At 40.8% G+C, this 12,818-nt stretch overlaps 1 long non-coding RNA gene across 1 annotated transcript in view; it reads right to left on the minus strand.

The window, feature by feature from the left end:
- Positions 1-3,748: 3,748 nt before the first annotated feature.
- LOC119786750 overlaps positions 3,749-12,818 on the minus strand; it is a 45,404-nt gene continuing 36,334 nt past the window's right edge. The window contains exon 4 of the long non-coding RNA XR_005281228.1: positions 3,749-3,796. This is a non-coding gene — a long non-coding RNA (uncharacterized LOC119786750). The remainder of the gene's footprint in view (positions 3,797-12,818) is intronic.

Below are 12,818 nucleotides of genomic sequence, written 5' to 3' on the forward strand. Positions count from 1 at the left end.
TTTCTAACTTCTTTAATTAATATCACCATTTCACCAAAGAACTCCCACTGAGATTAATAATCTATGATGAGAGCAGCAGTACACAGAGATACATGACATTAACATCAAAACATTAAAAAAAGACCCAAAAGGAACAATTCAGAACAATCTTTGGCTGAACGATCCATCGACAGTCCAAACCTGCTCCTTATAGCAGGGTCGATGGGCGGGGATGCTGCTGCCTGTCTCCAGCAGTACCAGTACCAGCCCGTCACAAGGAAACAAGGAGACAAACAATCATGCAGAAAAACACTTTTCTTAAATACTATTAAGAAACATAATTGTCTTATTGCATTTCAGGGAAAGTTAGAAAACCTGGAGAGAAGCCACACTAGCAACCATTTTACTGTGAAGCATTTGCTGCAACTAGGTGCACCGCTGAGGCCTTAAGCTGCACCGTGTATATAAAGCATTAGAGAAAAAGTAGAAATATGGAAGAACAAAAGAGCCTAAAATCAAACAATAACATTCATTAGAGTGTTGCTTGTCATAATAGAAATACTGATGATGTATTGTTCTTCCACTTTTTAAATAATTATTTCTTGGTTCAGTCCTAATCACATAAAAATCCACTGGCTGTGCTTTTGAATTTTAAACCTCTTTCCCGCTGACATTAGTGGGTTAACGTGTGTTTTATCAAACATGGGTTGACCCGCTAACAATCAGCACCTGGCTTACTTCCTACTGGCATAAAAAGCTGGTCTATCCCCCCGCCGGCAGCAGCATGGTGTCTGTCCCCCCAAAGCTGTGTGTCTGGTGACACCATCACGCCAGGTTAAAGTTGATGATGTCACCATGTGACAGAAATCAGGAAAGTAAACAATGTCAGTCAGAGTGCTTTATTGTTTCGCTCTATTATCTGTCTGAATTCCTCTCACTAGAGCATTCAGTGGTATCAGGAAATTTAGCGGGTTAACTTGTGTTCCCACTGCATGCCGATCAGAGTCGAGGCAATTTTAACCTGCTGGGACGGGTGGTAGCGGGTCGATTCATGTTTGAGAAACATGGGTTAACCCGCTATCTCAGTAGGAAGAGGCTTTAGTGAGCTGTTCCCACTGCCACTAAAAGCCGACTATGTCCATGTTTAATCTGGTTTTTCAGCCAATGACAAAGGGGTATTACAGAGCGTAGTTAGTTAATATAATAGTTCTGAAGCGGACCTGAGTGGTTTTATTGACCAATCAGATATTAGAGCCTATTTACAGCGGCAGCATTACAGACCACAAGCTAAATTTTAAATGTGCTATATTCATAAATCAATTGTTATTCAATGAATAACTCATTTTTATATTTTAAATACATATGGTATCATGGTATTGGAATATTTATGTAGATAATATTCACACAATAAATCATTATTGGACCGATGGTGGCCCATCGGTCCCTGCATACAGGACAGAATGCTCTTCTTATTATTATTAGACTAGTGAGCTTTGTTGGTCCTGCTGTTAGAGGCCTTTGTGTTGCTAACGGCCCAGGATGTAATTATAGCCCCCCCCCCACCCCTTTACAAACAAACAGCTCAGCGATTACAGGACAATTAGCAGGCCTTCCAGAGTTTATTCAGGTCAATAACACAACTGGTGGATTTAGCAGAAATAAACTGTGGCTGCCTGTTCGTAAATAATGATGAGCCTTTAGACTGACTGCATTTTAATGGGATAAGTCCACCTTCATGTTTCAAAGTTCTATGATTTAAAACCTCTTATTTTTATGGTATTTCAACGACAAAATAAAAGATCTGCGTTTTAAAAAATGACCTTCCAACAAAGGCTGCTTTTATCCGCTTGTCTTCACATGTGCCATGAGGACAGGGGGGTTGGGGGCGGGGAGGACCCTGCTGCCAGGCTTGGACACTGTATACAGGCTTTATGTGACATGATCCGTAACTCTATCTATAGGTGTTATGGTATCATTCCCACCATTAAAGAGGTTTTCCACCTTCGCTGTGACCTCCGCCTCGCCTCACAGGACACAGAAAACCACCTGATTGCGATGTCTGTTACTGTACAGGGGGAGCGAGGTGTGTGTGGGCCCACAGCAGAGTGTGTGAGGCTGGTCACTGCAATGTTAAGCAGCGTCCAGCTAAGGGCTTCGCTCCTGTGAGAGTGGGGGAATCTGGCACGGCCAGTAAGCATGTATATCAGGCCATCTCACGGCTGGCTGGAGGCTCCCTGGGTGGCCCGCCGTGGTCAATACTGCACTGGTGACTGGACACACAGAAAGGGATAATCTGCTTTCTTTCAGGGGCCGTGGTGCACACATACAGGTCCGCTTTTTATGCCGACCTGACCATGGAGGCTACAGTTCGCCCAGTCCTAAGATTTCAGGTCAAAACCAGTCAGGGGGAAGGCCTGGTTTGAGCACCAAGGAGAGGGCTGGATGAGCCCATTACAGCCAGAGCAATAGAGCACACTGGGAGCACTGGGGCATCGCCTCCTTTGGCTGTTTGTGTGGGCGGGAGAGGCCTGACCCCTCACAAAAAACTAGAACCTGCGTATGTGTGGAAATTAAAGTGTATATTTGTTCAGTTTCCTCTTAAACCCAGTTTAACAACCCCACTTCTGTAAAGCACATGGCCAAAGATGGGAAGAATATATGAAAGAACATTCATTTCCATTGTGTTTCATCTCAATGACATTAATCCTCATATACATCCAGAAAAGTAAGGTTAAAGGATTTCTATTTTCAGTCAGATTATTTAAGATTATCAACATAAAACAATCAAACTCATCCTGTCTAGCTGAAACATTTAGATAAAAAATATCACCCAGTTCAAACATAGGGAAGGAAAAAAATCAAATGAGGCAGTTTTTGATTTCACATTTGTTTCACCTTTATTTCAAAATTTTAGAATATTTTATTTCATATATTTTGACAGTAATCAGTAGTTAACTATAAACTCTACAAAAAAATACAGCACCCTCTACAACTAGGCTCCTCCATCAAAGTTTGTTTTTTATCAGTAGCATAATCTAATGTTTAAACCCCCTCAAATAAACCCAATCTTTAATTCAAGAAAAATATGTACATTGAATTTAATAAAAACAGTTATTTAGCTTTTTTTTATACAAAATTCAGCAACATTCTTCACACTTCTCAAAACAAAACTAAGGAGTTAATTTTTTTGAAGAAACATGTTAAAATGTGAGGTGAGTGTTGAGGTTCTATAGATCATCGTCATTTGTTCATCTTAATGAGAAAAACAAAAACATGCAAAGTGAGGCAGGAAATCCCTAAATCAGGGCGACACTGCGATTTTTTCAATCGTTGCATGCAACTACTCCGTGCAACATTTTCCTTTAAGAGGAAAATGGGGAAGTAACAAACAAGGTCGGGGGGATAAGGAGGGGGAAATGAGGAGGTAAGGAGAGGGAAATGAGGAGGTAAGGAGAGGCAAGTGTGGAGGGTGGTGTATCTGTAAATGCCGTTCTTTAAAAAAACAAAATGAAAAGCATATCTTATATTTAGCAGCGTCTTAATTAACTATTTCTGTACCGGAAATCACATACAAATCTGGAAAACAAATGCTAATGAACCTGATAGCAAAATCTGTTTTCCACTTTGGAACAATTTCCCATTTAAAACTTACCTTTTAAAACAGCTGTGTGTTACCTGTTGGCCTGAGGAAAAAAGCTGGATTTTCTAAACTGGTCAAAGGTGAACGTGGTCAAAGGAACCAGCTTTAGGAAGCAAGTTTGCTTTCTTGTTTAAAGCCAATGTTGGGGTGACTCCTGATTAATTCTCACGATGGCATCTGTGAACACATAAAACATAGAGGAAAAAAATATATTAATTAGATAATCTAGAAATTATATTCATACATTCTTTAAAAAATATGAGGCTGCATCATTTCTGCCCCTATGCCGTCCGCCCAGACAGACGTTACCGTTAATGTTTACAGCATGTGCGTCTGTTTGTGCATCTATCAGTTGTCTGTATCAATGCCGTGCAAGACCCCTGAGCTAGCAGACAGCCAGGGTTAAAGGTCACAGCAGAGACTGTCTGGGCTCCCTGACTGACCCCCATTGCCTGCAAGCACAAACATGCACATGCAGAAAGTGGGTGCTTTTGGGGAGGGATGGCTGGTTCAATGGTCTGCCAGACTAATATCACCTATGGGATTAGGACCCAGACAAAAATACATTGACCCTAACCCCTCCTCTTCCTACACACACACACACACACACACACACACAAAGATGCCAGATTTGCCTGGTCATAAAGCAGGACTCGATTGTGCGGTATGACTCAGACGGACCAGAAGAGGTGCTGAGTCTGAGGGGAGCGTCTAATTATCTTTCTAGGCTGAGTTAGCAGGAGGATTGGAGGAGACCAAGTAGGTTAAACGACGCCAAGAACAACCAAGCTAACATTAAGCGGCAGCTAGTTTAGGTATTTTCTGCAACACTCGATGCAACAACAGTATATTATACAAAATATTTATCTCTTAACCTTATCCAAAATTTTTATCTAACGATGCATGGATTAGGAAGAAAACAACAACATTAGTGGACCTGATGTCTGTAAAACAGAAAAAAAAAATTGCAAATCAAAGAGATCTCAGCTGAATGCCACAAGAGAAAGAAAGGTCAGAATCAGAGGCTACAGCCATTGTGAAAACGGGCTAAATAAGCCAGAGTGTTAAGCCTGCTAATCCTCCGGTATTATTGCAACATCTTTGAGGCCTAGAGAGGCTCTGCTAGTGATTATGGAGACAGATGTAAACAATATCCTGCCTGAAAAAGGGAGAGGGCTCCGTCGGGTACTGAAAGAAGCTTGAAATGATGGGTGGGGGGGACGGACTGGGAGATGAAGGAAAGAAAAAGAGACAGAAGTGAAAGACTGAGAAAAGCAGAAGCAGCAGAGGGAGCAGCCGTGGTTTGGGATACAGTTTGAAGGTGGTAGAGAAAAACTGGAGGTGACAGCAGCCCGGAAAGATGGCAGACCCGTGGGCCGGCCTGACGAGACTCCGGGGAGACAAGGCTAATTTATGCTGTGTGTCTAGGAGCCCGTGAATAGGCCAGAAAACTGGGGGGTGGGGGTTTGAGAGTCTCCTCTCTCAGCCCGATTCAGCCGAAGTCGTTCGTCTGGCGTTGAATTAAGGTTTGGGACGGCCGTGTTTAACAAGGCAAAGAAGGGGTGGGAGGAAAGGCAGGGAGGTGAACGAAAAGGCTCTAGCCCCCCCTCACTCCAGTCGACTTCCTCATTCTGGATACATTTGAGATCCACAGGGCAGTATAGCTGTTTCTCTGGATGCTGAACCTTTGGAGCGGACCAAGAATGGGCATAAACATAAAGGCACGCCTGGTTGCAAACGGTGGTGCAATTCTTACCAAAATTCTTTAATATAATTTTGTAAATTTCCCTTTTTATGGCGTGTTGAAAGATTTGCCTTCTTTAATTAATTCAAGGCTTTTTTAAATCTCGAGTTTTCACTTTTCAGAGAAAACCCAATAAAATGTGGTGTATTTTCGTCCAGTCCCCACCTATGTGAATATTTTGTAGAACTTGTAATTACTGCTGGAAGCCTTTTGGGAGCATCTCCATTCTCCAGCAGGTTCAACCAGTCATATTTTGGTTGGGATGAAAGGAACCTGCATCCAATTTTAACTCTTCAGTTTTATTTGATTCTGAACTTTGACCCCTACCCTTTAATATTTTCTTACACTTTGAAACTATTCAACCTTCACCAATAGAGTTAGTTGAAAGGCAAACCTTGCCTTCAGTTTTAATCAGAAGCCTTTAAATCAGTTTTTCTCCATGATCTCTGCGTTTTCCGTCTACTGGAACCTGTTTCCACAGCATTGTGCTGCCACTGCTGAGCTTCACAGTGGGGGTCACGTGTTGGAGGTAATGGACATTGGTTTATTTCCACCACATACTTAATAGCAAGAGGAGCAACATTGTTAAACTCCAGTACATGTTTGCTGTACAGCAAACTGCGCTTGGTTGTCTTTTAGCGACAATTCTCTTCCTGAAGCTCCTCAGTAAATTTAGCTCCCATGCAAAAGTAGTGGAGTCAATGACCGAATATCACGAGGCAATAGGATAAAAATGCTTTGATTGGACGGTATGACTTAAGGTTCACAGTCTATAACATGTCAGTCTAATGATCCTCTAAGGCCTTCACAAAACAGCTGGATTTCTTATTAAATCAACAACAGGTGCTAACAAATAACGTCTGGATGCATTTGTGATGAGACGAAAAGTAAAAAGACTTTCGAGGACAATCAGTATTTTTACCTTGATGAGAAATGTACTGATAAAATGTCTTTTTCTCCTAAAACCATTAAAAAACAAGAATAAATCCTTTGAAATGATTTCGACTTTAGGAACAGATTGTGTAAAATGAGGAAAGTTTTGCAAGAGGCAACAATTACAGTGTATATAAAGCCGACATCAACCATAAAGATCGTGTATCAGTTGGAGTTGAGGGATTACCAAGTGAAAATGTGTGTAAGTGTGGCCATGTCTTTGTTACTTGGCAGGGGCAATTTCCAAGGACTACATTTTGGGGAGTTATAGGTACTTGTGGGGACCAACGACTGGTCCCCACAAGGAGAAGTTCTGTTCTTGGGGTGGGGGTAAGGTCTAGAACTAAGGTGCGAATGAGTTTAGGTTAGGATTAGAGTTAGGTATGTGTCTGCAATGGTTAGGTGCAGGGCAAGGGTCACAGGCCATAGAAATGAGTGGGAAATGAATGGAAGTCAATGGAAGGGCCCCACGAGGATAGTGTGACACAACATGTGTGTGGGTGTGTGTGTGTGGGCCAAGAGCGAAGTGGAGCGAACAGGATGACGGTTGAGTCCGGTGATGCAGGCAGACAGTTTAATGACAGTCCTCGCCACTGAAACATACAAAGCGCCTTCAGATGTACACACACCGTCTGACATGTGCACCTATACGTGTGATGCATGATAGGGCATTTTTCTGCCAGTGGCAATGCAGACCTGGTGAAAATGAAAGAGAAAAAGTACTGTTCTCTGTATCAACCTGAGAAAAAGGAGATTCAAGGGTTCTCCTTCAACACGCAACACGACAACTTCCTGAAAGTGTCCTTTTCCGTCACTAATTAAAGAATCAGCCTGGATGCTGTTCATGTTTCTTTAAAGAGTGGTTTGAAGCAAAGAGCCATTCACTGGGCTGCTGGACACTGAGCTCTTTGTGCTTTTTGTGGTGCCTGGCCGTCGACCAGCATCTTATTCAGCAGCACTTCCTCGGGTCTGGACTTGAGTTTGGTGACCAAACAAAGACATAGAGCCACCTCATTAAAAAAACATGTCATTGGATCAGACCTGTGCTCAATTGTGTGATTTTTTTCCCGTCTTTCTCCTACCATAAGCGACCGTGACTGTGTGCAGAGTTGAATGAGGGGCCAGGCGGAGGCCCTCGGTGGAGCGCCACGCCGCATCCCTATGGGAAACTCCCTTTCACAGAGGGGGGGCGCTTTCAAAGCTTTGTTGGTGTGTTAACATGGCTTTTTAAAACACCTCTTTATGGACCCAGCTAAGCAAACTGCAGGGCCTGGTTTTCTTGTGACAGAAGGAGCATGTAGGAAAAAAAGTGCAAAGAAAAGGGAAAAGAAATGGTTTGATTTATTCTTGAATGCTGTTTTGCATTTTGTCTAAACAAACTAAAAACTCACACATTAATATGGAGTGAAAGGTTAGTTTTATTCTGTCAAGTACAGCCTGAATTCCCCTAAGTCTACATACTTTGTAAAGCCTTGTTTTGCCATTACAGCAGCAGGTCTTGCAGGTCAGGTTTCCAAAGGCCTTGCTGAGTTTGAATCTAATCCAGATTCTAAGATGGATTCAGGCTGAGGGTCTACAACCTAAAGCCTTTTGGTGCTCTTCGCTGGAAAAACGATATAGTAGTAAGTAAAAAATTTACTAAATTAAGTGTATTTACCCTTATTTGAGTAGGTAAATGAGATGGTTTGCCAGGGGAATTAGTGTTTTTACTCTTAAAATAATATAACTAGATAATATGCACTTGAAATAAGACAATGCAACTGTGTTTTCTTATTTTAAGTGTAAATTGTCTTGTTCCATTGGCAAAATGTCTCTTTTACATTCTCAATCCAAGAACAAATGCACTTATTTTATTTATTATTTTAGATTTCGATTTTTTCCAGTGTTCATACCTATACTGCAAAAACGATCTAGAAATAAATAAGAAAATTCTTGAATTAAGTGTATATTTCCCTAATTTGAGCAGGTAAATAAGATGAGCTGCCGTTGGAATGAGTATTTTTACTCTTAAAATAGGATAATTAGATCATATACAATTTTTTTCTTATTTAAATGTAAATTGTCTCATTTCCTCCTCAATTCTAGAGAAAATGCACCTTTTAAGAAAATATTTGCGGTGGTGGTGAAAAATTTCATTTAACTGAGCAGAACCTTTGAAATTCAAAACATTTTTTGTATAGTTTCAGGATCTCTTTTATGCAATATTTCACAAAGCTTTATTAACTACAGACACCATTACTTCACTTGGTTTTTGTTGTCGTGTTGCCATTATATACTCATCTTTACTTTCAATAAATCTACATCTATTAAGTTCGTCCATCAACAAAGACTAGTGTCCCTGTCTCTGCCACAGCATGATGCAGCCACCACCAGAGGAGATGATATTCCTAAGCCAAACTATAGCAATGGTTGCCTTTTTTCCTCCACTTCACATAAGCTCTTTTGTGTTGGTTTTTTACATTAAATATAAATGAAATACATTGAGCTTCATAGATGTAACTGAACAAAACGTGAAACACTCCAAAGGGCATGTGTTGTTTTTAGTTGCATAAAAACATATCTGAATGTGGTTCGACCAAAACCTTGAAGGATCTCTGATAGAGGAGACTGAATTGTACCTGCTGCTGAGTTCAGCACAACCAGGTCATTGATAAACTGCTCTTAGTCTCGGTGTCCTCTGACACCCTCAGCACATACCTTCACCCAAAGGACCACCGTCATCCTGCAGGTGAAACTATAGCTTTGTTGCAAGCATAGTAAGCGAGTAAGAGTGTGTGACAAACACATTCCTGTCTGGAAAACCTATGCAGGAGACTCAGTAAGTCTCCCAGGGCCTTTTGAATAACAGTGAATGAATTTAATAAACTTGAGAGAAGTTCACAATATGAGAGAGAAACCAGAGCAGAATAGTTCAGATTCCCATGCCCCTTTGCAGAAAGTATCATAAGAATGCACTGACAGCATATCTTAATATGTGCAGTGTCGGGCTGCAGTGAGGAGCACCCAATAAGATGAAAATGTGCATGCATGCCTCCCCTCCCTTTCCCTCTCGCCATGCACACGCAGCAAGGACCCCATTCTCGCTGTCCTCATGCTGTCTACCATGTGCCTGATGAAAAAGGAAACCGACAAAGGAGTCCCTGCGACTGAAGCCGATATAATGCACATTTGTTAGACAAAGGCTTTAATCGGGTCAGGCGCATTGGAAGGAGTTTGCCTCACTATATGCTTTCTCTCTCCAATTAAAAAAGCACATACAGCTGCTACATCCACACAGCGAATATGGTTTATGGGGCAAAGAAACATCTGAATACATTTACAGAAAGATTGTGGCATGTTGACAAAGGCGATGCTGAGAAGGCTTTGAGCTCGTCACTGTCCTAAAGGTAATTAAAAGAACGGGTGTAGGAAGGGTGCAGCTGAGGGGGAGTGGAGAAACCATCACGTTTGCTTCAAAAGAATCAGGAGAGCCTGTGTGTTTTATCTACTTTGCAGGAAGCTCCCTCACAGCTGTCCTTCCGTAAGGCTGGAATAAAAAAAAAAAAGTAAAGCATGGAAACTGTGAGCACATCCAGAATAAAATGATGAGCCTTGCAGCATAAGGTTAAAACCAAAACAATTTCTCCCAGTTATGAAAATATTTCTTAGCTTTATATGTTTCCATTGATCTTAAGAAGATGTTAGTAAAGGTTCCTTAAGATTTGTAATGAAAAAAGGGAATACTGGAAAAATTGGTAATTAATTATTCCTATTTTACTGAGCAACTGTAAAAAAATCCAATTCTTATTCTGAGACCTTACAGACCTGTATTACAATAAACTGTGGAAATGGTCATAGTAATTGAACCTTTTGACATTTCTAAACACTGTTTGAATATATAAATTGTTTAATATATTTTTCCTGTAAAGGTAATGCAAATTGTTTTACTATAAAGACCTGAAATAATGTTTTTTAATATACTTTTATTTCCATTTTTAAAACTTTTAAAAGCACTAGAGCTTTTTCATTTTTTGTCATATCATAACAATACAATGTAAGGTATTTAATCAGGTGTTCATGCGACAGACCAATAGAAAATAGCCCATATCTATAACATGGATGATTGGTGCCTTTTAATAATTTTTACAAATAAAAATGTGAAAGCTTGGGTGTGTGTGAGATTAAGACCTCATGAATCCCTTTCAGCAGAACGATGTTTTGTTGAATTTAGAGCGGTTAAATTATCGGGGTGTTTTTCCACCAACATCTACAGCATTAACGTTTGTCTATAACCTTTCTAAAAATACCTAAAGCTCAGTCAGATACGTTGGAGAACATCGACTTTTCTATTCTTAGGTATGGACTTGAATCATTCTTTTGGAACGAGTCAGTTACTTCTCATCTCTGCTTGCATGATTGCTTTGGGTATTTGATTAGTGTTGTTGTCCAGCTGCAAGGTGAACATCCTCTACAGAGTCAGGGAGGTTTTTCCTTGTCATCTTTCTTAGCTGAAGAACAACATTATCACAGCAGAATGCTTCCAGCATCATGTGCCACCATGAGGATGGGTTGTTCAGGGTCATGTGCAATTTCACTTTTCTAGTATTTGGATGAGGGCTTTAAAGAACACTTACATCTGACCGAAGAACCTTCTTTCGCATTGCTACGTCTTCTACATTATTATTTGTAGTAAATTGAAAATAATTTTTTTATCTGCTTTTCTTTTTTTGAATCACCTGTATGAATAAAAAGAATACCACTTTGTTCGAATTTTATCTTATTATTCACAACTTCGTGTGATTCTATCTCCGACAAAAATGTAAAAGAAAGCTTGAAATCAATAAAGTGAATGTAAAACTGAGTTGGCTTGGAGTGGAGTTTTTTTTTTTTTTTTTTTTTTACAAATAGTCCCTATCATTTTAAAAAGCAAAACAGGAAGGAGCTCTGTTATAAACCTCTTGCAGATATAGTCAGCTAACCAAACCATCCTGTCAGATCTTTGCCTGAGGAGACCAGGAGGGGGAAGGAGAGGCAGCAAGAAGGGAAAGAGAGCAAAGCAGGGGTGAAAAGGGTCAGCAGGGAGGAAGGCTAAACCCCAGAAGCAAGCAAAAGATATTGTGTGTAGTGCATTTATATTTGAACATGTGTGTGTGAGTGTGTGGGTGTGCATGTGTGTCAACCCCAGCTGGGCAGACATTTACTTGACATGCTGATAGGGATTTAAGCAGTGGGTGGGTGGTGTATCTGACCAAGGTGAGTGAATGAGCAGAGAAGGGGAGCCTGTGGGGATCGGCGGATGATAGGAGGAGGGGGCGGCAGCGGTGATGGTGGAGGAAGCAGGAGGGTTAGGGATTTTTTTTATTTGGACCAGAGGGGCTCACAGAACTGCTGTTACTAAGCTTGATTTCAGGGTGAGTTGAGACGATTAGAAGAAGGGGCCAGAAATGCGTAGGAAAGCTTGGACGAGGGAGGTGGGTTTTTGTAGGGGGAACCCCTCCAGGCTGTCCAAGAGAGGGGAGACTGGTCTATTGAGGTGATGAGGGAAAAAGGGTCTTTCTTTCAGATGCTCTAATGAAGCATAAGTCCATGGTGAAGAATGAAAGCAGGCGACTGCTGCGTGTAGAAGCTCGCTGCCTGAGCCCCTCTGCATTTCCGTCCTCAGTTCTCCTCTTTTTCCCTCAAGTCATGCTTTCCTTCTCTTAAACGGCTAGGAACTTGTAAACCCAACAGGTGTAGTGAGAGTCAACTCTCAGATTCAGTTGTTGGATAATTGGATCACCGGCTAGGAAGTCAACAGCTGAGTTTATCCAGAAAACGTCATACATCTGCAGCAGTTAGCAAAAGCAGCACCTGGAAGCCCCATCAGTGGTGTAACGGTAAATTAAGATCAGTTAAATTAATATAACCCTAATATCAACAAAACGGGTTGGTCAGAGGTCACCGCCTGAGCCCTCAGCATCACTAACTTACAGTAGAGAAATGATATGCTGAAGATGCCTGCAGTAGAATGCTGCCCTCTGGTTATAATAAAAATTTGACATGATATTTCTATATTTTGTTACACACCTCTAGCACAGAAGCAGATCAAAATAGCATTAAAAATACATTTTACCACCTCTCCCACTATGAGGCATAAGTTACTGTTTATAATATGATACTAATATGGAAATAAAACAGCAAATCGTAGTAGATGTTTTAAAGTGGTGTGATTAGCACAGTTAGCTTAAACCAACTAAAACTACATTGCCCGCGAGTATTCCCCTTAAAACATATTGATACCTTAATTCAGATGATTTGACATTATGTGAAGGACAGAGGTTGAAAAAAAAGGATCACAAAAATACATTTTTTTTTGAAAAGGTAAAACTTTCCTGGTGTTGCAAAGCTTAAACCATCACTAATAATTGCTAATTTTGGTCTTATTTACTTTGTTACATCATCTACACTGGAGAGGGTTACTGTCAGCATGGCCTGCTAGCATCTATTAAGGGCACATTTACAGATTTGTTAAAAAAAAAAACAGTTTTGCTTATCTTCAGACTG

This window comes from Cyprinodon tularosa, unplaced genomic scaffold (assembly GCF_016077235.1).
Source record: "Cyprinodon tularosa strain WSP-4 unplaced genomic scaffold, ASM1607723v1 ctg278, whole genome shotgun sequence".
NCBI classification, from domain to species: domain Eukaryota; kingdom Metazoa; phylum Chordata; class Actinopteri; order Cyprinodontiformes; family Cyprinodontidae; genus Cyprinodon; species Cyprinodon tularosa.